The 23,539-nt window shown below is 35.1% G+C and overlaps 1 pseudogene; it reads left to right on the top strand.

Moving 5' to 3' along the window:
• Positions 1-249: 249 nt before the first annotated feature.
• LOC113838015 lies at positions 250-19,664 on the top strand (annotated as a pseudogene).
• The last annotated feature ends 3,875 nt before the right edge of the window (positions 19,665-23,539 follow it).

Consider the following 23,539-nt stretch of genomic DNA (forward strand, 5'->3'; position numbering starts at 1 on the left):
ATCTCTCATTTTTATGCTCTATCCTGCTATTTACTCTACCCTGCCTCTTATTTTCTAATATGACTTAGCTACATCAATGCATGCCCTGAAAGATTTATAACATTTCTGATATTAGAGATGAATTTTAATACTAAATTCCTACTGAGGACAAATTCTGACAATATTTGCAACTGAGAGAAAGCACAAATTTTATGAATATTTCAGATGTTGGTCACTTTGTTCTCTGTTAAAATGTCACAACAACTTCCCTTTTAACACATCACGTTTGAAATTTGCAGATTCATTACTGATAACACAGCAATTTCTTTAGTTAAATAATCTTTCCTTTGGGGAAAATACTATCTCAAAGCATTATCACAAAGTGAAACAGTTTTCATTTCAGAGTCTGTTGACTTTCAAGGACTTGGCCATCAATTTCTCCAAGGAGGAATGGGAATACCTGAATACTTCTCAGAAGGATTTATACAAAGATGTCATGTTGGAGAATTACAGCAACCTGGTTTCTGTAGGTGAGAATAAATAAATTTCTGATTACTGATTAGCCCTAGGAATATGTAACACCTTTTATTAGTATTTTGAATTATTTTCTATGAATGAATCGCAGTTCCCAATTATTCCTAGTCATGGGTGAGTGTAATGTTTCCTGCTAATTTTCTTATATCAATTTAAATGATCTTTTAATTTAGCTTAACAATTAACTCATTCACATATGGTATGATTATTATTAATTTATTAGCACTAATGTATTAATGCAGTGTGAATCTAACAGGTGTTTTTGTTATTGTATAGTGGAACAGAACTTGAAGGTTTAAAAATTAAAAACAATTTCTGAAAAGTTTACACCAGCCAGGTGGTGTTGGCTCATGCCTTTAATCCCAGCACTTAGGAGTCAGAAGCAGGCAGATCTCTTAGAGTTCAAGACCAGCCTTGACTACAAGTGCTTGTTCAGGAGATCCTCTAAAGCCACAGAGAAACCCTGTCTGGCATCCCCCCACCCCTCCTCACCCCCTACTCCCCGAAAAATGTTTACAACACCTGTCAACTATGTACTAATAAGACTTCACTTATGACTCTCTCATGTTTATTATGTTCACAGAATACAAGCCTGTGTTACAACTCAACTCTTTTACCCATCATGTAAATAAGTTATCACATGTGTTTTCTAATTCATAGGCCTTTCTGAGTCAAAACCAGAGCTAGTCACCTGTCTTGAACAAAACAAAGAACCTTGCATGGTGAATATAGTGGAAGCAGAAGGCCTGGAACCGGGTAAGTTGAAAGGAAACAATGGTACATCTGTGGAATTTAAAACAAGGAACAGAAAACAACTGCAGTGGGATTAGTCCTGCTCCTTACTCGAAGTGCTGTTCAAGTATTTCTTTTAGAATTGTGTACTAGCATTCAGCACACAGAAGATTTTAAATGGTTTTCCTTCATTTCATCAGAATATTGATTAGATCAAATTTAGTATACCAAAAGCAATTTGGCAATGTATTTTTGGTTTTATGTTCCAATATGTTTCTGAACTTTTTTGATATGTCAATGATAAATAGATAAATTTTTCTAGTGTTTTTCTATATATTTTTAACATTTTTACAGTAAATATGGGTAAGTTTGTTTTATTTCTTTTACCTTGTTTTGTATCATCGCTTTACTACCCTAATCCAATGTCCTGATTTTCAAACCTATTTTATTCTTTCAAAAATGCATAAAAATATAGCAAGATTTTGGCTGGCAACATGTTTTGGAACAGAAGACTTTGAATATGAATGTGATACCCTAGGGTAGCCAAATGAAAAAGAGGATTCCTACTCCTGGAAGCCAGGGAACACACATGTTCTTGTCATAGATTTATGACGTTGGATCTACTTTCAATGAACAAGCTGAGATTAGGTTGTCTTGACCTTGTGTAGGTTTTGGCCTTGCTCTCACAGACTTGGTGATTGTGACTTCATTGGTCCTATACTGTTTGTTATGTTCTGCTTCACTAGGGTTATTTACAGTTTCTATCCTTATTGATTTCCCTGAATCCAATTACTCTATTTATTTATAGGTGCCTGCACCATGGTGGGAATGTTAATAAAAAAGAATTCCAGATAGGGCTTAATTCTCCATAATCTCAATATTAAGCATCTAGAGAAGAATGAATGAGGCATGAATTTCTGTGTCTAACTTTGTACTATTACATTAACACCATAAGCCTTAAATGGAATAAAAATAGTTTTATCTAGAGACCATGGCCAGTTTGCCATCAGATTTCTGGCTCTAATAACAGTCAGGTAGTACAGGCAAGAGCAGTTTCTAGTCGAAATGCCCCTGGAAGTTAAACACCAAAGGAGGTTGTATGGTGCTCATCATCCTCTCTGATATAAATGGTGCTTCCCGGAGCAGTTGTCTCTGTTTGTTATTAAAAGTCCTATGTTAATATAGAATTTTAAATGCCATATTATATAGGTCTTTGAAAGTTTTTGAAGAATATGTATCTATGTGAAATATATCTCTGTAATCTAGAAAACTAACAACTATACATTCTGACTTTCATAGATGACTAGCTATAATCTGTATTTCTTAATGATTCATTACATTTTAATAGAGTTGTATAAACACAATAACTTAAACAAGAATATAAATATACATATAACAAAATGATCGTAAATTTATATCAATAAACAAAAATCCACATTAATGCAAAGTATTCATTACTATATAATATTTAACACTCATTTTCTTTGAAAGATATTGACTGTATTAAACAACTATTTACAATGATCATCATTTAAAGGAAAACAAACATTGATAAACAACACCTGGGAATTTGGGGAAAGTTCTCTCCAAACTGCTACCTGCTATTTGGGGGCATTATCAGTCCCATGGGAATCCTGAGAAAACACAGATTCATGGCCAAATCTGGGCTGTAGATGTCTAAGATGCTGCATGACTTCAGTTGTTTTGGATGTTGGGTCACATTGTCTCAGATGGACTTGCTTCATCAGTCAATATCCAGGAATGAATCAATAGGTCCCCATTCTCTGTGCAAACTATAGTGGAACCTCATTCACAAAAGTAAATATCCTTAAACTCAAATTTTGATGTCAACATACATTAAAATATAAATTTTGTTTAGCAAAGAATTCCCCATAATCAAATGTCTCTCTAGCCAAAAACTCTATAGCAAATACAATAATGTACAGAATCCAGACTCTCTGTGTATATTCCATCTTTATGTGGCTTTTATTTCTCTATTTCCTCTTTAGGTACCATATTTTATTATCTTAAATTACTTCTTTAATCTATGACCTTTACTATTTTTCCCTCCCTCCGGCCGGGCGTTAGTGGCACAAGCCTATAATCCCAGCACTGGGGAGGCGAAGGCTGGTGGATCTCTGTGAGTTTGAGGTGAGCCTGGTCTCCAGAGTGCCAGGACAGGCTCCAAAGCTACACAGAGAAACCCTGTCTCGAAAAAAAAATATTTTTCTCTCCCGCTAGTTTGTTTACATGTTTTAAACAAACTGTGACATATTTAAAGGAATTTTTGTTTGAATCTGTCCTTATTGTATGTCCACAATCCTTTTCTCTGACCAGGAATGTTTTTAAAGGAAAGCCATGGTTGTGTTGACCCTGCACAATGGCTCCACATCTTTCTGCCTTTCCAAATATCAAAGGTACACATACTGCTCTGGGAAGCAGTATGTCATGTTGCCTGTAAATATTTTTTTGCCTGTCATGTAACACACTGCTTGTCTTGGATATATCTCTGCGCACTGTGGAGGGAATCTGCCATGCTCTGCTCAATTCTGAATGCCACAGCTGGAAGAAACCATTTCTTAAAGCAGCCATGTGTCTTACCACCACCAGCAACAGAGACTGTCTGAAAATTTGTGTCAAATTAGAAGCTGCTTTTTAGGCTTCATGTGGAAATTCTTGTTAAATGTTTGCTACCAATTGTAGTTTTGTTTGTGAGTCTAGACTCCAGACCATTAATACCAACTGTGAAGGGAGACATTCTCTGTCTTGGCCTTGGTCTTACTATAGTTTATTCTCTCTGCCTTCTTGGTCCCCAACTGTTTCAAAATAACCAACCTGAGGCTTAATCTCTATTGATAAATGTTTGGTCTAGAATTTAGGATTCTTATTGGCTAATTCTCTGTAATAATTTAATCTATTTTTATTTTTTCTCACTTTTGATCTCAATTAAAATTATTTTATTTTACATACCAATCCTATCTCCCTCATTCTTCCATTCTCATACTACCCCAACTTCTTTCCTTCCTATGCTCTGCCAAATACTCCTCAGAGAGGATGAGGCCTCTCATGAGGAATCATCAATGCTGTCTCATCATTGGGAGCAGAACTGATACTCCCTCAGCATCTAGGCTGAGCAAGGTATCCATCATAGGGAATGGGCTCCCTAAGGCCAGGTCATGCAGTAGGGATAAGTATGGGTTCCACTGCCAGATGTCCATAGACTGCCCAAGGCCTGCAATAGACAACCACACTCAGGGACCTAGTTAGGGCTTATGCGGATTCCCCAGCTGACAGTCTACAGTTTGTGAACTGCCATTTGCTCAGGTCAGCTCTTTCTGTGGGGTTACCCAACATGATCTTTAACTCTTTGCTCATCATTCCTCCCTCTCTATGAATGGATTTCAGGAGTTCATCATTCACAGTGCTAAGCTGTGAATCTATGTTTCTGTTTACATCATCTACTGTATGAAGGCTCTGTGATGACATTTACATTAGTCATCAATCTCATTGTAGGGGAAGAATATTTATGGTAGTCTTTAAAATATTGTTTAGATTCTTATATGGGGTGATCAGTGTGGAATCCTGAGGAATTTCCCTAGTGCTTATTTTTTATTAACCCCATAATGTCTCCTTCTATCACCCCCCCCCCCCCCCCCCCCCCCCCCCCCACCCCCCCCCCCCACCCCCCCTCCCCCCCCGTCCTGCCTTCTATCATGCTATCGCATTCATTGCTCTCCTTCTCTATCTTTCCACCAACATGACCTTCCTGATCCCTCATATTGTCCTGTCCCCCCTTCTCCACTCCTCTCCCTCCTGTCTCCAAACCCCATCCCCCATGCTCTCAGTGTACTCAGATAATTGTCTATTTCACCTTCTCTGGGGTCCTCATTTTTCTCCTATGGTCCATTTCATTTCCTAGCTTCTTGGGTTTTGGATTGTAAGCTGTTAATCCTTTGCAATATGTCAATATCTACTCTTGAGAGAGGACATATCATGGTTGTTTTTCTATACCTAGGTTACCACATGCAGTATCTTTTCATCTATTTTCATCCATTTTGTCTGGGGTTTTCTACATGTCATGTTTTTAAACATTGTGTATATGTATCACATTTTCTTTATGAATTCTTCAATTGAGGAGCATCTACTTTACTTCCAGGTTCTGGCTATTGCAGATAATGCTGGTATGAACATAGGTGAACAAATGTCCTTGTGGTGTGAGTGTATATGTTTTGGTATATGCCCAAGATTTGTATTGCTGGTCTTGAAGTACATCAGTTCTCAGTTTTGTGATTAAATGCCTACTGATTTCCAAAGTGGCTGTACAAGGTTGCACTCCCACCAGCAATGGAGGAATGTTCCCCTTACTCCACATCCTCTCCACATAAGCTTTCATTAGCATGTTTTATTTTTGGCCAATATCACAGGTATAAAATGTTATCTCAGAGTTGTTTTGATTTGCATATCCCTGATAGCTAAGGATGCTGTGCAATTCTTTGAGTGCCTTTTGGCCATTTTAGATTTCTCTATTGAGAATTGTCTATTTAGTCCTGTACCCTGCTTTTTAATTGTATAATTTCGTGTTGTGGTAACTAGATTCTTGAGTTCTTTTTATATTTTGGAAATCAGCCCTTTGTCAAATGTTGCGATGGTAAAGATCTTTTCCAGTTCTCTGGGCTGCTAATTGGTCTTTTTGACTCACTGTGTCGTTTGCCTAACAGAAGTTTCTCAGGTTCAAGATATCCCATTTATTAATTGTTGATCTCAATGTGTGTGCTACTGGTGTTACATTAAGGAAGTGGTCTGCTGTATCAATTCCTTCAAGGGTATTTTCCACTTACTTTTCTAAGTGGGAATTATCCTTTTCCTTTATATGGGCACTTAGTGCTATGAAATTTCCTCTTAGCACTGATTTCAATGTATTCCACAAGTTTCATTATGCTGTGGATTAGTTTTCATTGAGTTCTAGAAAGTTGTTCATTTCTTTCTTTATTTCTTCCTTGACCATGGGGGATGCAAATAAACACTCTTCAATTTCCATCAGTTTGTAGGAAATTTTCAAATTGTGTTTTTGTTGAATTCTAACTTTATACAATGAATTTCCAATAAGATGCAGGGTGCTATTCCAATTTTATTTTATCTTCTCAGGTTTGCTTTGTTGCTGACAATGTGGTCATTTTTAGAGTAGGTTCCATTGGATGCTGAGAAAAAAGTATGTTCTTTTGTATTGGGATGGAAGGTTTTGTAGATATGTGTTAAATCTCAATGACTCATATCATAGTTCCTTTATTTCTCTGTTAAGATTTATTTGTCTTGTAGTCTGGTTCAGAGGTGAGAGTGGGGTGCTAAACTTTTCCACTACTAATATGTGGGGTTTTATGTGTGACTTAAGTTTTAGTAATGTTTTTTTAAAAATGTATGTACCTTTGTATTAGGGACATATATGTTCAGAATTAAGACTTCATCTTGTTGGATTTTTCCTGTGATGAATATGGAATGACCTTCTTCATCTCTCTTGATTAAATTTAGTTTGATGTCTAATTTATTAAGTGTTAGGTCCATTTGATTGGAAAATCTTTTTACAACCATTTACTCTGAGATAATGTTTTCTTTGAAGTTGAATTGTGTTTCTTATATGCAGGAGATGGATGTACTCTGTCTCTTTATACATTCTGTTATCCTTTGTCTTTTATTTGCAAACTGAGACCATGGATATTATTAGATATTGATAACTATTGATTGTTTATTCCTGTTATTTTTGGATTTGGTGGTGGTGATTGATTTTGTCTGTGTGTTTTGATTTTTTTGGAATTTTCACAATGTAGCTAGCATCCTTAGGTTGGAGTTTTCCGTTCCAAAAGTTTCCACAAGGCTGTATTTGGGAATGTATTTTTTATTCTGTTTTTTTCATGGAATATCTGATTTTCTCCATCTATACTAATTCAGAGCTTTGTTGGAGTAGTCTATGCTCGCATCCATTTTGTACTAGTATTTGAAGAACATGTATCTAAGACCTCTAGGTTTCAGAGTTTCTACAAAGAAGTCAGGTGTAATAATGAAACGTCTTCCTTTGTATGTTTCTTGGAATTTTTCCTTTGCAGATTTTAATAATATTTATTCATTTTTGTATGATTTTTTATTATTATTTGGGAGGGTCCTGGTTTTTATCTATTCTATTTGGTGCTCTGTAAGCTTTTTACTTGTTACACATATTTCATTGTTATGGGAAAGTTTTCTTCTATGATTTAGTTGAATATGTTTTCAGTAGTTTTGAACAGGATATCTTCACCTTCATTTTCTTTTTTATTTTTTCTCCATTTTTTATTTGATTTAGAAACGAGATTGTTTTAATGTTAATCCCAATTCCCTCTCCCTCCTCTCTATCCTTTCCCCCCACTAACACCCTACCAATCACATACCATTTCTGCTTCCCAGGGAGAGTGGGGCCTTACATTGGGGGCTGTCATATCCTTTCGAATTGGGCCTAGGCACTCACCCATGTGTCTAGGCTGCAAAACTATGCCTCTATCTGAAATGGGCTCCCAAATTCCATTCCTGTGAAATCGATAATTACTGGTCTACTACAAGAGACCCCATATATTTCTGAGGCATCCTCACAGACACCCACATTCATGGGGTCTGGATCAGTTCCATGCTGCTTTCCCAGAGATCAATCTGGGGCCCAAAAGCACCCCCTTGTTCAGGTCAGCTGTTTCTGTGTGTTTGGCCAGCCTGGTCTTGACCACTTTGCTTATACCTCCTCCTTCTCTGCAATTGGATTCCAGTTCACTTCAGTATGTAGCTGAGGGTATTTGCTTCTACTTCCATCACCTGGTGGATGAAGGCTCTCTCTTCATTACAATGATTCTTTGAATTATTTTCTTTGTTTTGACTTTATTGATTTCTACCCTGAGTTTGATTATTTTCTGGAAACTACTATTCCCAGCTAAATTTGCTTCCATTTGTTCTAGAGCTTCAGTTGCATTGTCAAGACACTGGTGTCACTATTCTTTAGTTTCTTCATGTGAGCACTCAGAGCTACAAACTTTCCTCTTAGTACTACTTTCAAAGTGTCCCATAAGTTTGGTTATTTTGTGTCTTCATTTTCATTGAATTCTAGGAAGTCTTTAATTTATTTCTTTATTTATTCATTGACCCATAAATGGTGTAATTGCTGGTTGTTCATTTTTCATGAGTTGCTAGGATTTTTGCAATTTTTGTTACACTTGAATTCTATTTTAGATCATGGTAGTCTGATAAGACAAAAGGGGTAATTACAATATTTTTGTACCTGTTGAGGTTTGCTATGTTTCAGAGGATTTTAGAGTTGATTTTAGAGAAGTTTCCATATGATGCTGGAAAGAAGGTATATTCTTTTGCATTTGTATGGAATGTTCTATAGATGTCTCTTAGTCACATATGAGTCATAACTTCTGTTACTTCCTTTGTCTCTTTCTTAAGTTTCTATATGGTGGTCCAGTGCAGTGGTGAAAGTGGGGTGTTGAAGTCTCTCACTGTAACTGAATGAGGCCTTATTTGTAATTTGATTTTTAATAATGTTTCTTTTAGGAATCTTGGTGCCTTTGAATTTGGGACATAGATGTTTAGAATTGAGATTTCTTCCTAATGGATTTTTCCTTTGATGAATATTAAATGACTTTCTTCATCTGTTTTAATTGATTTTAGTTTGAAATCTAATTTTGTATTCTGCTACTTTGTTGAGGGTGTTTATTAGTCACTTATATAGACTATCATATCATCTGCAAATAGTGAATGTTTGATTCCTTCCTTTCCAATTTTTATCCCTTTGATATACTTTTCTTGTCTTATTGCTCTTCCTAGAACTTCAAGAACAATATTCAAGAGATATGGAGAGAGTGAACAGCCTTGTCTTTTTCCTGAATTTAAAGGAATCGCCTTGAATTTCTTTCTATTTAGTTTGATGTTGGCTGTTGGTTTGGTGTATATTGTTTTTATCATGTTTAGATATGCTCCTGTTTTTCCTGATCTTTCCTGGGTCTTTATCATGAAGGGATGTTGGATTTTTTTCTTCTGCAGTTTGTTTATATGGTGGATTACATTGATGGATTTTCATATGTTGAACCATCATTGCATCCCTAGGATGAAGCCTATCATAGTGCATGATTTTCTGATGTGTTCTTGGATTCAATTTGCCAATATTTTATCGAGTATTTTTGCATCGATGTTCATTCGGGATATTGGTCTGTAGTTCACTTTTTTAGTGGTATCTTTGTGTGGCTTGTTTGTCAACATGATTGTACCCTCTTAAAAAGAGTTTGGCAATATCCCTTTAGCTTCTATTGTGTGGAACAATTTGTGGAGTACTGGTATTAGCTCTTGTTTGAATTTCTGGTAGAAATTTACAGTGAAGACATCTGTCCCTGGGCTTTTTTTTTGGTTGGGAGGCTTTTGATGACTGCTTCTATTTCATTATGTGTTATAGGTAAATTTAAACTGTTTATATATTCTTGGTTTAATTTTCTAACTGCTATCTGCCAAAGAAATTGTTCACTTCCTTTTTGATTTTTGTGGAGTACAGGTTTTCAAAGTATGACCTGATGATTCTCTGGATTTCCTCAGTGTGTGTTATTATATCCCCCTTTTCATTTCTTATTTTGTGAACTAGCATTCTCTCTCTCTCTCTCTCTCTCTCTCTCTCTCTGTCTGTCTCTCTCTCTCTTTTTCTCTCTCTCTCTCTCTTCCTTTTTGTTAGTTTGGATAGAGTTTTGTCTATCTTGTTGATCTTCTCAAAGTACGTATTGTTCGTTTCATTGATTGTTTGTAATGCTTTCCTGGCTTCTACTTTATTGATTTCAACACACAGTTTATTTCCTGGTGTCTACTCCTCCGTTGTGAGTTTGCTTCTTTTTGTTCTAAATTTTAAAGTTGTTATTTCAATTCTCTATTGTGTCTGTTCTCCAGTTTCTTTATATGCGCACTTAGTGCTATGAACTTTCCTCTTAGAACTGCTTTCAGTGTGTCCCGTAAGTTTGGGTATTTTGTGTCTACATACTCAATAAATTCTAGGAAGCCTTTTATTTCTTTTTTAATTTCTTCCTCAACCCAGGAATCTTGCAATTGGTTATTATTCAATTTCCATCAGTGTGTAGGTTTTTAGCAATTTGTATTGCTGTTGAATTCTAACTTTGAAGCATCATGATCTGATAAGATACAGGGAGTTATTTCATTTTTTTGTATCTGTTGAGGTTTGCTTTGTTGCCAACTATGTGGTCAATTTTAGAGAAGGTTCATGTGGTGTTTTCTATAGATATCTGTTAAACCCAGTTGGGTCATTAGTTCTGTTAGATCCTTTGCTTCTTTGTTAAGTTTCTGTCTGGTGGTCCTGTCTACTGGTGAAAGTGGGATGTAGAAGTCTGCTAATATAAGCTTGTGTGGTTTTATGTGTGGTTTGATATTAAGTAATGTTTCTTTTACAAATGTGGGTGTCTTCGTATTTCAGACATAGATGTTCAGGATGGAGACTTCATCTTTATTGACTTTTGCTGTGATGAATATGAAATACCCTTCTTCATTTCTTTTTATTGATTTTAGTTTGAAGTCTAATTCATTAGATATTAAGATTGCTACACCAGCTTATTTGTTGGTCCCATATGATTGGAAAATCTTTTCCCAACCATTCACTCTAAGGTAACAACTGTCTTTGAAGTTCAGGTCTGTTTCTTGTATACAGCAGAAGGATGGATTCTGTCTTCCTATCCACTCTGTTAGCCTGCATCTTTACATAGGCAAGTTAAGAACATTGACATTGAGGGATATTAATGTCCATTGATTGTAGGTTCTTGTTTGTTTTGGATTTATTGTTGGTGGTGTCATTGTGTATGAAATTCACCCTCCTGTTTCTTTTCATGATTGGTAAAATTGACTTATCTATTTACTATGTTTTTGTGAGTGGATTTATCTTCATTGTGTTGCAGATTTTCTTCCAAAACTTTCTGTGGTGCTGAATTTTTAGATATGTATTATTTATGTCTGGTTTGGCATGGAATATCTTATTTTCTCCATCTATAGACTTCTGGGTACTGTGGTTTTGGTTGGAGTCCATGCTCCCTTAGTATTTGTAGGATATCTAGCTGGGCCATTCTGGGTTTCAAAGTTTCCATTTAGAAGTCGGGTGTGATTCTGATAGGTCTGCCTTATATGTTACTTGGCCTTTTTCATTTGCTGTTCTTAATATTTTCTCTCTTTTCTGTAGTTTTGGTGTTTTGATTATTATATGTCAAGGGGACTTCTTTTTGTGGTCCAGTCTGTTTGGTGTCCTGTAAACTTCTTGAACTTTCATAAGCATATCCTTCTCTAGTTTGGGGAAGTTTTCTTCTATGATTTTGTTGAATTTGTTTTCTGTAACTTTGAACTGTATTTCTTCACCTTCTTCTGTAGCTATTATTCTTAGGTTCTGCCTTTTCACAGTGTCCCATACTTCCTGGATATTTTGTGTTAGGGATTTGTTAAACTTGAGATTTTCTTTGGTTGATGACTTTATATCCTCCAGCGAGTCTTCAACAACTGAGATTCTCTTTTCCATCTCTTGTATTCTGTTGGTTATACTCACATCCTTATTTCCTGGTCATTTTCCCAGCCTTTCTACTTCCAGCATCCCCTCCTTCTGTGTTTTCTTAATTGTTTCTATTTCAGCGTTCATGCCTTGAACTGTTTTTGAGTGCTTCCTTCACTTGTTTTTTTTTTATTATTTTTGCTTTCTTTAGATTCTTTAAGAGATTTGTTTATTTCTTGAATTTTTTGGTTTGTCTTTTCCTCCATTTCTTGTAAATTTTTGTTTGTTTTTCTTCAGTTTCTTTAAGGGACTTTTCTTGTTTCCTCTTGAAAGCTTTCTATCATCTTCCTAAGATAATTTTTGAGGTCATTTCTTCTTAATCTTCTTTGTTGGGCTTTTCAGATCTTGCTGTGTAGAGTCCCTAGATTCTGATGGTGTCATATTGGTCTTTCTCTTGTTGAGTGTGTTCTTATTCTGTCTTCTTCACATCTCATCTCCCAGTGGGTCCCGGTGGGATCTTTCTGTCTCTTCTTGTCACCCGGTGGTATGTTTGGGCTTCAATTGCAGCTCTGGACAATACAAGGTTATTTAATAGGAAAAAACCTTACTCATAGAGCGACCTATCCAGCAGGTGTGGCATCAGTCTGTACAGCAAGCCGAAAGGGAACTCGAAAGTGAAACCCTGCCACCTGAACCTCTCTCTCATTGTATGTCACTCTGACCATGCCATCACAGGCATGGTCAGACACACCTGTAGCCAGCCCCTAAATAGGTGTGGCTACAACTTCCCCTACAATAGATCAGAGAAATATCATAGTATTCTCATTGAACATAGTATTTATTTTATACATGTAACTTTAAATGAAAATTCCTATGCCTGGTCCTACGGTTACTGCTAGTCTCCATTTTGTGTAACAATAAGTCTCTACTTCATCTGCCTGAGCCATGCTGCCACGTGGGTACCCAAAATAACACCAGAATTTTATATTAGTTTATAAAGGGTGTGAACAATTGACTAAGATTTCTTATATGATAGCTAAGTCTTAATTATCAACCATAATCATAAGGGTTAACTTATGGACAACACCTTCTGCTCACATCCTCTTCCTGGGCTCACATAGCGGCTCCAGAGCACAGAGCAGGAAGAAGAGCAAGAGCATGACCTCCTTCGTGTCCTTGCATATATATGAGTCTGCCTGCTATGTCACTCCCTGCCTGTATCACAAAACTTCTTTTTACTACATTTCTCAGAATTCTCCTTGACACCTAGTCCTGCCTAACTTGCTTCTTCATTGGCCAACAGTACTTTATTCAACAACCAATAAGATAAACACATACACAGAAGAACTTCCCCAATTATCTCCTCTTTTCTGTCTAAATAAAAAGAAGGGTAACTTATCTTTTATAATAACTGAAGAAAACTATAACCATAACTATCTGTCTTCAACTCCATCAAAGGTCACAGAATGATATTATATAGACTCTAGAATTGACAGAGACATCTCGCATCATGGACCGTCACACAAAGTTTCTGTCTAATGTTGGGGCATCCATCTTCAGCCCATATGCCACAGTGTGTCTGGCACACATCTCCATTTCAGCAGGTGCTGAACCCTTTAGGAGTGTTGCTTTGTAAGTTCAGCAGTCACTTTCTTGTGGATCCTGTTTGTGCAGTTTATACAGCAAAAATCAGTCCAGGCAAGAACAATTTCCTGCCTAAATGGCTAATGTTGCCATGTTGAAGGCAAACTCCATGACAAGTTTCATCAATGTCCATCCTCCTTTCTGATGTAATTGGTATGCCAGGAGCAGTTGTGTCTGAGTGTCAAGAAAAACCATAAACCATTTAAATGGCATATATTCTGCAGCTCTTTGAAAGGTTTAAAGAATATCTATCCATCTCAAATACAGCTCTGTATATCTAGAAAACCTAATTAAACTAATTGTAGGCTGTGAATATAATAGATGATTATATAATATGTAAATAATTATGCATAATACAAAATTGACCTGAAATTTGTATCAATAAAAGAAATCCATACCAATATATTTATCTCCATATCCTATTACCTTTTTGTTCCTTTAAAAAGAGACTGTGATCATTAGCATTTATAACTAAATCCATTTAAATGAAAACAAACATTTATAAACAATATTTGGGAATTTGGGTGCTATTCATATCAAACTGCTTCCTGCTGGTTGGGGATTTTGTACATACAATGGGTATCATGATAAAATACAGAAATCCTGGCTGTAGTGGTCTATGACTGCATCATCTCATCTATTTCGAATATAGGATCATTTGGGCCAATGCTTCAGGGGTTCTTGCTTGATCAACCTTTCTTAGTCTGGAAGGAATCCACAGCTTTTCATTTTCTGTGAAAACACAAGCAAGATATATTTTCCCATGTAGCCTGTTCTTGGACTCAAATTTTGAAGTCAAAGCATTTACAATGTGTAAGTTCGATTAATTTAGCAGCAATGATAAACAAATGTCTATTAGCAGTTTTTGCTCTTTCTCAGCAATCCAACAGTTTAAAGACAACAATATAGCATATAGTATCCAGACTCTCTGTGTATTTTCCATCTTCATGTGGCTTTTTATTATTCTATTTCTTTTTCTTTTAGTTTTTCATTTTATCACACAGGGAAATTTCCTGCCTCTCCTTCTGGAGTGCTGGAATTAAAGGCATATGCTACCACACACAGCTACTCTATTTCCTTCTTTCTTTTAAACACAGTGTTAACCTTTAGAGGTTTTCCTTCATCTGAATCTGTCTTTATTGTAAATCTTCACATTTTTCTGGCCACTCAATCTTTTACCTGTTAAACAACACCACCAACATTAAAGCAGTGGCTTTCTTAGCTACTGTCTTTCCCAGATGGCAAAGATATGTTTACCATCTGATCTGATATCTGTGCTCACTGTCTTGGACTATGCTGCAACCAAGGAGCATGCTGCTGGCTTGGAGATGTGGTCAATGCCACTGCCACCTGCTTGGGGCATGAACCCATGACCCTGAGATAACAGTCTCATGCTAGAGTGGGAAGACTGACTGAGGTAGCCAGGTTTCTGAAAGGAGCCCTGCATTTTTCAACATTCTCTTAGTCTGGAAACATCTCAAAGGAACTCCTTTATTTTCTGCTGGTCTCTATCAAAACAGAAACCACCTGAGAAAATGCTCCTACCAAGAAGTTTTGCTTGTCACTGTTCTTTTGCTGTTAAAATTACTTTTTAAGCTTTTGTAAAGTTTACATGGAAATTTGTAACATTGCCGCCAGCTGCTCAGGTTCTTCTGCTTCAGCAGTAAACTTGCCACAGCAGCCTGCCCAGTCAAGCTGCTGGGCTGCTTTTGAGAAGCTTCCATGCTCTTGCACTATCCCACTCTATAAGGAGTTGGAATCCATACTCCTGAGATGGCCTGAAGCCTTCAAGAGTACTAGGGGATAGTTTCTGTGCTCTCCAGATGCCTTCCCACAACTATTCAAGCAGCAACAGGACCTGGGAAACTGGCAGTAATGTTATGAACTTCCATGTAAGCTACACAAAAGCTTAAAAAGTAATTTTAGCAACAAAAGAACAGAGAAAAGCACGACTGCTTGGTAGCAGCATTTTCTTGGGTGGTTTCGATTATTATTTTTATTTTTTGGTTCATTATTGTACCCACAAAAGTCATTGCTTCCTTAATGTGTCACATATGTATATGGTGTAATATGGAAAGCTAATACAAGTTAACTTATATTACTGAATATGTATCATACAACCTTGGTGTTATTTACCTCTGAATCCTTCGTTCTTTTATACTGACCATCCAACCATCATAAGTGAAGAATGACCCTGAATTTCTGTTTCCCAATTGATAGTGTCCCTATCTGTCAAATCCCTAATCAAAGAACTTTAGACACCGAATGAATGATGTGAGCAAGAAAATTCTCTGTGCCATGGGTTATATTCATTATGGCTTAATGTAACCTGAAAAGATCTGACATGATGTAACCATTACCAATTAAGCTGGACTAAAATTCTGTAGTTGTATATTAGTTATATATACATACAAATATATTCAGAAAAAATATGTACATCAAAATACACACACACACACACACACACACACACACACACACACACATATATATATGTCACAATAAGAATTATCAAATGGTGGTTATATTATTAATGACAGAATATTGAAACATTTGGAATGCAAATGACTGCAATAATACAGATGTGAATTGATATAATTATATTTTCATTAAATTTATATTTAAAATAATTAGTGAACTTAACATGTAAATTCTAAGTTCTTGTATTTTATTTTGAAATTCTAAATTTCAATATACATTGAAAATATTAATTTCATGCAGTATGTCTTTTGCCAATTAAACATATTCTTACATATCTACAGAAATGGAAGAACTATAAAATTATAATTGTGATTGAGGACATTTTAAAAGTTTCTTCATGTCTGTCCATAAAGCCTTATGTAATGGATAGGCATATTTCTTTTTCATGATTGCTGTATTTTATTCTGTTTAATAGTCACCCTCTTTGAATAACTACATATTAACATTTTTTAATAACAATTAACCACAGAAAGTCTATTGGAGATTTTTTCATTTCTAACATCTTTTAATTCATGTGTTTTGAAAGGTGTCATTGACTAAATTATAAATGCAATTTCCAAGTAAAAAGAACACTTTAAGTAATGGCTAATAATTGATTTTGTGTTCTCCAGTTTATGTAAATAGTATTAGGTTATATGACATGTGAAAGTGGACCCTTTCAAATTTTTCATATTATAAAATGCAATTTCATGAAACAGCATTCTTACTGTTCATTATGTTTGAACATTTGATTCCTTATAAGCATAGTTGTTGTTCCTGATGATTTTAGTGCTTTCTTTTAAACAATCATTCTCTTGGTTTGACTACATAACGTCATCTAATAATAATAATAAATCATAGGAAGTAAATATGTGATTTGTTCATTTCTTTTTTTTTTCAAGACAGTGTGTCTCTGCATAGCTTTGGAGCCTATCCTAACACTTGCTCTGAGGCCAGGCTGGCCTGGAAATCACAGAGATACATCTGCCTTGGTATCCTGAGTGCTGGGATTAAAAGCATGCACCACCAATGTCTGGCTGATTTTTTCATTTCAAAATGTCACAATTTATATGTTTTGAAAGGTGTTATTGATCCAAAATAATAATACAATTTCCAAGTAAACTTAGCATTTGATTATGATTCATGTTATTGCTACAGTACCTGTTGTTGTCCTGTTATGTCTAAGTTTCTTTATTATATTTGTCTGATTCCATAAGTCAGACAATAATTCCCTTTAATTTCTTCCAGGCCTGTTTTGTTATCCAATTCAGGAGATGATACCAAAAGAGTATACCCAGGATACTTGTCTGAGAGAAATATCAGGATGTTTAGTAAATAAAAGGCCTGGAAAATTACACATAAGGAAGATCTCAGTATGTAGATGTAAAGAATGTGGAAATTCCTTTACTAATGGCTCAGATCTTCAAGTTCATCAAAGACGACATGCTGAAGAGAAACCCTACAAATGTTCAGATAGTGGAAAATTCTTTAACCAGAGCTCCACACTTCAACTGCATCAAAGTATAAACACTGGAGAGAAACCTTACAAATGTTCTGATTGTGGAAAGTCATTCACTGATGGATCATATCTTAAAGTTCATCAAAGAATACACACTGGAGAGAAACCTTACAAATGTTCAGATTGTGGAAGGTCATTCAATGAGGGCTCAAGTCTTAAAGTTCATCAAAGAATACACACTGGAGAGAAACCTTACAAATGTTCAGATTGTGGAAGGTCATTCACTGCTGCCTCAAGTCTGAAAGTTCATCAAAGAATACACACTGGAGAGAAACCTTACAAATGTTCAGATTGTGGAAAGTCATTCACTGCTGCCTCAAGTCTTAAAGTTCATCAAAGAATACACACTGGAGAGAAACCTTACAAATGGTCAGATTGTGGAAAGTCATTCACTGATGGCTCAAAACTTAAAGTTCATCAAAGAATACACACTGGAGAGAAACCTTACAAATGTTCTGATTGTGGAAAGTCATTCACTGCTGCCTCAATTCTTAAAGTTCATCAAAGAATACACACTGGAGAGAAACCTTACAAATGTTCAGATTGTGGAAAGTCATTCACTGATTGATCATATCTTAAAGTTCATCAAAGAATACACACTGGAGAGAAACCTTACAAATGTTCAGATTGTGGAAAATTCTTTAAACAGAGGTCACACCTACAATTGCATCGAAGAATGCACACTGGAGAGAAACCTTACAAATGTTCTGATTGTGGAAAGTTATTCACTGATGGCTCAAATCTTAAAGTTCATCAAAGAATGCACACTGGAGAGAAACCTTACAAATGTTCAGATTGTAGAATGTCATTCACTGATGGATATTATCTTAAAGTTCATCAAAGAATACACACTGGAGATAAACCTTACAAATGTTCAGATTGTGGAAAGTTCTTTAAACAGAGGTCACACCTTCAAGTGCATCAAAGAATACACACTGGAGAGAAACCTTACAAATGTTCAGATTGTGGAAGGTCATTCACTTTTGGCTCAAATCTTAAAGTTCATCAAAAAATACACAATGGACAGAAAACGTAATAATACCCAGATTGTGGAAAGTGTTTTAAGCAGAGCTCAAAACTTCAGGATCCTCAAACAATACACACTTGAGAGAAATCATGTAAGTGTAATGCATGTGCCAATTCCTTTTAACAGGGCTCACCACTTAAAATTAATGAAACAGTCCATACTGGATAGAAGCGTTGCAATTGAAATGCATGTAGCAAGTCATTAGTAACAGCTCACTACTTACTTTTCATCAAAGAATACTTAATGAAAATATGTTAAAATATACAAAGTGTGGCAAGTTGTGTGCCTATGCTTCTCATGTTTAAAAACACTACACAACCATGGAAGTAAGAATCCATAATATTTAATGTGTCTGTTACATGCTATGTCCTTTTCCCATTATTCATCTCTGTAAAAGCTCACTACATCCATACACTAGAGAAAGCCTATAAATGTGAAGCACTTGGGAAAACGTCTTCTCGGGCTTAAATCTTAATGACCATCACAGAATCCATACTAGAACACGCCAATATTAAAAATGTTGCAAGTTTCATGGAGTTCTCACATAGTCAAACCCAACAAAGCATCACCAATGGAAAGAAATGTAACAAATGTACAATGTTTTAAATGTTTTTAAAGAAGCTCAAAATTTAGAGAACATCTGAAAATCAAGAAAGAAACCAACTCAATAAGGAATCACTTTCCCAATAATCATACAAAATTAAGGTTCTTGATAATGTAAGTAGTTGAAGAAAACTTTTAGCATTTGTAGAAACTTTATCTAGTAAGATGAGTGGCGTTATATAGCCTTAGGATCATTGTCATTTTAAAAGCATTATACCAAGAAATAAAATGGCTATTCCCAGAAGTATTGTTGGAAAACTATCTACATAATCAGCAATATGTCCTTCTGTTCTATAATGAAACCATTAATTAAAATAATATAGGACAAACTTGATAATAGTTGAAGGCATGAGTAATTTAAAATGTGAATTGTCATGCCAGGGTAAATTTACTGATAACCATCCATTTCAACATCAATGCAGAATTTTTGTATATGTTATGAAACAGAATATTGAACTCTTATTGATAATAGTTTTCATATACCTGTCATTGTATTCCTAATGTTTGCAGTTTTAGAGAATATGATATAGATATTTTAAAACTAATATTTATTCCCATTTTCTCAATTAACAATAAATACTATATAACTTGTGTTCAGTTACTGCTGACTTGGTTTGGTGAACATCCATTTTATACTACTGTACTGATTCAGGAATTACAATACAAAAATTACCAAAAATCATGACCTGAAAATGCAAAACAAATAACTTTAAGAAAACTATAACAGTTTGCATCATTAGGTCTTTGTGTGTGTGTGAAAAGGCTTGATTATGTGAAGACCAGAGTGGGTGGGTGAGTAAATTTCACCTTTTTACATGGGCAGAGTTAGGCCCCAGGCCAGAAACTGATACACAGCAAAAATGCAAACTAACTGAAAACTACTTCCTCTCATTGAATGAAGCTATGAACATTGCAAATCCACCTGTGTTTGTGTGAGGTTGTTGATAGTTTATGTAAAAATTCTCCAGATATTTTACTTTCTTCAGATGATTTTTCCTTAAGAGTTGAAGATTATAGTCAGAAAGTACTGGTTTAAGCCAATAATGTCTACCTGCATAGCTTTAGATAATAACCCTGCCACTTAAAGATAATATATATGTAATAAATTTTGAATCTATTTGCATGTAGGTATTAAAGGCACAGAGATTACTGGGTGTTGTTGTTTCATTCAGAGATATTGGAACACCTGATCCCCATTTTTCTTTTGGTCCCTTTTTTATCTGTATATATTTTTAGCATTCTTACAGCACTCCACGTATACGGTCACTGGAGACTTAATGCACAGAAAAGTAAAAGCCTAATAGTGCTTATTCACAAATAAGTAAGATGTTTGTGTGTGTAAATTGAATTGTGTTCATAATTTCTCATCAAGAAAGAAAACAATATGATAATTAAGTACTAAGCAATCTTTGAATAAGACTTCCAAATAAAATTTCTAGACAGAAAATTGAAGAAAAATAATTGGCAACTCTAACTATTCTTAGAATGTGACAGTAAATAACAAAGTAGTCAGAAAACAAGAAAATAGGCTGGAACTAATTTTCAGAACTGGAAAAATGACTCAACTAAACAAGAAATTGTTGTTTCCTCAATATTTTATTTCATACAATATATTGGATGGTAGATGATTACTCTAAAAATGATCACCTGAATAATTTTTCTTATATTTACTTGCAGAGTGCTGGTTCAGCCATATCTGATGGGAATTGCTAAAGTCATAAAGCCATCAGAGCTGCTTAACCATATCCAACAAAACTGAGACACATAATGGTTGCCCTGTTATTTTTGTTTTTGTTATTGGGATGTTGCACAATTATGGGACTATTAATACTTGCACCATTTGGAGATATTAGATTATTGAGATTTTTTATGAATCATTTTTGCCTTCCTGCAGAAGTGCGTCTTCTATATTTAGGGAGATATCCTTCCTGTGGTACATTTTCCTTACAAATTGGATGTATTGACACATACAGAAGCCAAAGGTCATTTTATGAGATTTGAAACATCTGTCTCAGAAGTTACTCAGAAACTAGATAATCAGAACAAGGTAAAAGAAAGTTTAATGAGATTCAGTGGGCTAGAGGAGTTGGCTGCAGATTAGATTGCAAGCCTATTCCCACTGTACAATCAGGTAATTATGGCATACAGAGCAACAAAGAAAAATTGTCTGATGACCAGTGAGCTGAGTGAGAGCCTGCTCTGTTTTTTGGTGAGGTTATATTAAGTTTTGTCAATGTTGTTGGTTATCTCAATGTGTCAACTCTGTGTTTCATTGATTCATTGTATTGTTTTCTTTGTTTACACTTTATTGATTCTAGCCCTCAATATTTTTACTGGCATCTATTTTTCCTGGGGCAGTTAGATTGTTTTGTTCCAGATTTTCAGATGTGTTGTTAGGTTACTGGGGGGGCACTCTCCATTTCCTTTGTCTAGGCTCTTAGTGCTATGAACTTTCCCCTTAGAACTCTTTTTAATGTTTTCCATAATTTTCAGTATGCTGTAGATTTGTATTCTTTGAGTTCTAGAACGTTATTCATTTCTTCCTTTATTTCTTACTTGACTGTGGGTGACGCAATGAACACTGTTCAATTTCCATCACTTTGTAGAAATTCTTCAAATTGTGTTCTTCTTGAATTCTAACTTTAAAAAGTGATATCCAATAACAGGGTGTATTTCCAATTTTATTTTATCTGTTGAGCATTTCTTTGTTGCTCTGTGGTCAATTTTAGAAAAGGTTCTGTGGGGTACTGTGAAGGCATATTCTTTTATATTGGCATGGAATAATATGTATATGGCCTTTTAAACACAATTGAGTCATATTTTATTTCCTTTTTTCTCTAATAAGTATTTTTCTGGTTAAGTGTTGAGAGTGGGGTGTTAAAGTCTTCCAGTATCAGTGTGTGGGGTTTTATGTGTGACTCAAATTTTAGTATTGTTATTTTTATTTTACAAAAGTGTTTACCTTTCTGTTTTGAGTATATGTATTCAGAATTAAGACTTCATTTTGAAGGATTTTTAATGTGATGAATATAAAATGACCTTCTTCATCTCCTTTGATTAAATTTAAATTGAAATCTAATTTATTCAATATTAGGGTAGCTACACAAGCTTGTTTATTAGGTCCATTTGATTGAAACATCTTTTCCCAACCCTTTACTATGAGGTAATATCTGTCTTTGAAGTTGTATTGTGTTTCTTCTATGCAGGAGATGGATTTACTCTGTCAATTTATACATTCTCTTAGCCTGTGTATTTTATGGGAAAACTGAGACCATTGATATTATCAGAAATTGATGACCATTGATTGTTCATTCCTTTAATTTTTGGCTTTGGTGGTGATGGTGGTATTGTGTATGTGAGTTTCTTTTTTTTTGGAATTTTGCTAGTGTGATATTAACAATTTTGTATGCTTTTTTTTTGAGTGTAGCTAACTGATTTACTTTGGAATTTTCCTTCAAATACATTCTGTAGGGCTGAATTTGTGATATTTATTTCTTAAGACTGGATTGTCTGGGAATATGTGATTTTCTCCATTATACTAATAGAGGGCTTTTTTGGAATACTCTGGGCTGGCATCCATTTTTTACTATTCTTTGTATAACATGTAACTAGGGTATCTGTCTTTAAGAGTTTCTACTGAGAAGTTAGGTGAAATTGTGTTAGGTCTGCCTTTATATGTTTTTTGGGCTTTATTCTTTTCAGGTTTAATATTCTTTATTTGTTTTTGATCTTTTGTTTGTTATTATTATTTGAGAGAGTACTGTTTTTGGTGTAGTCTATTTTGTGTTCTTTAAGTTTCTAGTCCTATCATAGGCATTTCCTTCTTTTGGTTGGGAAAGTTTTCTTCTATGATTTAGTAGAATATGTTTTCTGTGCCTTTGAGCTAACATTTTCACCTTCTTCTTTAACTGTTATTTTTACTTTTGGTCTTTTCATGGTGTTCCAGAATTCCTTGGATATTTTGTGTGAAGAATTTGATGGATTTAAAATTTTCTCATGTCAATGAATCTATTTCCTATAAGGCATCCTCCCCTCTATATCTTTTCCATATCTTCTATTCTGTTGGTTAAGCTTGCATATATAGTTCCTCCTCATTTACCCAGATTTTCCATTTCCTGCATTCCCTCAGCTCATGTTTTCTTTATTTCCTCTATATCAGTTTTTTTTTCTTGAAAAGTTTAATTGATTTCTTCACCTGTTATTTTTCCTGGTCTTTCCTTGCTTGCTTTAATGGATTTGTTCACATATTGATTTTTTTTTGTCTTTTCCTTCATCTCTTTTAGGGAGTTCCTGATTTCCCCCATTAATAGCCTTTATAAACTTCATAGAGGTATTTTAATGTCATTTTCTTCTGCTTCATTTGCACTTGGATGTTTAGGTCTTGCTGGTGTAGAAGCCATAGTCTCTGGTAGTGTCATGCTACTACTCTTCCTTTTATGGAATGTATTTTTATACTGTCATTTACATATCTCTTCCTCCAGTGGATACAATTGAAGTCTCTGATTCAGGT

This window comes from Cricetulus griseus, chromosome 9 (genome assembly GCF_003668045.3).
Source record: "Cricetulus griseus strain 17A/GY chromosome 9, alternate assembly CriGri-PICRH-1.0, whole genome shotgun sequence".
NCBI classification, from domain to species: Eukaryota; Metazoa; Chordata; class Mammalia; order Rodentia; family Cricetidae; genus Cricetulus; species Cricetulus griseus.